Source organism: Rhincodon typus, chromosome 4 (assembly GCF_021869965.1).
Source record: "Rhincodon typus isolate 14 chromosome 4, sRhiTyp1.1, whole genome shotgun sequence".
Lineage (NCBI taxonomy): Eukaryota > Metazoa > Chordata > Chondrichthyes > Orectolobiformes > Rhincodontidae > Rhincodon > Rhincodon typus.
The window spans coordinates 44893437-44895956 of record NC_063335.1 but is presented as its reverse complement, the minus strand read 5'-3'; positions in this window follow the sequence as shown (position 1 = coordinate 44895956).

The following is a 2520-nucleotide window of genomic DNA, read 5'->3' as shown; positions in this document are numbered from 1 at the left end:
TTGTGTTGTGTTGTGTTGTGTTGTGTTGTGTTGTGTTGTGTTGTGTTCCTCCAGCTCCACACTGTCATGACTCTGACTTCAGTATCTGCAGTTCTTGCTGTCGCAAACTGTATTTGTTTGTCTGTCTTTTGCATGAATGGGACTGAAATCAAATGGATTTTGGTATAAAGCATAGATTAATCAGATTACTATATTGTTTAATTTTGCTCTAATAAAGTTACTGTATTGTTAATAAATTACTAAGTCTTTTAATATACAAACTGGTGTCTGGAATTGATTATTCATGGAGCCTGAGATTGGTTATTCAAAAGCCTGTTTCAGAATCATTGGGTTCAATTTTTGGGGTCTTTGAAGCTTGTAATTTTACTGTGTTGTGAATACAGAGGTAGAAAGGTTGATTTAGTTCGGCTGTCTCTTTCTGCGTATAACAGGATGAGGTTACCCCATCACATTATGCAGGCAGTAAGCAGCAGAATTATTGTGTATGAATCCTAGAACTGTTCCTTGGGGGAGCATTTACAAACTTCTGCTTTTTCTCCTTAGAGGAAAGCACAGTGCAGAATTACAGGGTAAGACAGAGCACAGGGGGCTAGTCCTCCTGCGACAGACACCATAACAACCACTGGCAATGTTTACCCAAACCTACTACACTGGGAAGGAGATTTTGTTCCAGGGGAGTGCGGATATCAGCAATGACCTTCCATGAAAGCCTGAGCGTCCTGATTAAGTAAATTGCTTCTGTTTAGTTACTCACACAGGTTGAAAGAGCCACCCTCTCTGTTGGAACATGCCGTTTTAGGATTCTTGCCTCCTCCCAGCATGTTCAGCCCCTTTGCCCTGTGAACAACACGCAGTGAGGAGAAGGCAGCCAGTTCTGATGCTTCTGGAGTTGATATTGCTGGTGCTCCTGTTCGTCATCAGCAACTATCAAGATGGGGCTACATTACCTGCTCCCAGCAGCAAAGTATAGACCAATATGGATGAAGTCCAAGACAGGTGAACTTACAAACACAAAAACAAAGTTGCTGGAAAAGCTCAGCAGGTCTGGCAGCATCTGTGGAGGAAAAAACAGCGTTAACGTTTCGGATCCGGTGACCCTTCCTCAGAACTTTAACAAGTTCTAGATAACCAATAAAGTCAAAACACCACACTTTCAGAAGCAAAATGGACAAACATAGCTATAGCTCTTCAACATCACTGCTTGATGGCTTCCTAGCTTGATAGTTTTACTGAATAAGAACTCCACAGCTTGCTCTCACATTTCTGACCCTGAAAGTTCCCTTTTGGACAGAAAACTATCAAGGGAAGAGAGGTACTCTGGCTGTTTCCTTGATGACATAGAGCGAGGAGGACTGGTTAATGCCCCTTGTTAACTATTCCCTGCCATCCTAATTCAGAAAGTTAGGTGTGACAGCCATAACCAATTTGCATTGAGGCTCCCAGAACAAAGATGCAAGACACCTCTGAAAGCAGCCATCTCTGAGGTGTCTCTATGCTTACCATTGCTAGAATGAATTCCAATCAGGCACACCTAGCTGCTTTTAAGTCCTTCACCAAAGGCATCAGTGGCCCTTTGGCAACACTAAACCAGCTCTGGAATATTGGCCTCTATTTGGTATCAGCTCATTTGGTGTGGGCACCATCAGAGGTATCAACCCCCTCAGGTTAGTGGAGTATCATTCTCCTTGAGATATCCACGTTTGGGTTATAGATGACTGCATAGTTTAGACCCTAACATGCCATTGCAGTTAACATCCAGTCTTATATTGGAGGAGCATTGTTTCTTAATGCAAATGTAAAGATATGATGGGTTGACAAGGAACAGGTGATGGAACTCTGCAATGACAGCAGTAGAAATAGACATCAGAGTATAGCCTAGAAGTGAGGGTAATGTGCTTTTGCAAAGTAAGCCTGGAAAGAAATTCTACGGTTTTTGTAAAGGTTCATCCTAGGCAGCACTGTGATACAGGAACCTGTACTCTAAAGGCTATTCCCAGGTATATACACCCTGATAAATATCAACTGTAGGTAGAGGACAATCAACCAAGTGAGAGATGCATTCTGGTCTGTCAGAAACTTGCTTGTCTTTCAGTGAAAGACACATGACCCATTGTTACATTTGGGTACATTTCAAGGTCCAGAACTACATACTGATGGACACTCTAAAACTTGGGGCAGCCAACTTAAAGAGACAAAAGGGAAAGTTTGCTATTTAAGGCCCTTCAGTCATTGTATACTGAGGTAGTGGAAAATGTGTAGAATCTCCTAAGATGTATGCCTGACATGGAACACATATTGTAAATATCCAAATATTGCACTGTTAATGAAGCGCATCAGAGAGGAACATACTTTACACATTCTCTGCAAACAGAAGGAATTTGTTCAAGTCTTGAACAATCTTTGTATTACCTGAGAGCTTTGGGGGCATTTATTCCTTATTGTCTTCTCCATGGCAGTATTTCAACCAGGGTTTACTTGGCAAACCAATTGGCACATTTTTCTCCTGTAGCATTTGTGGAG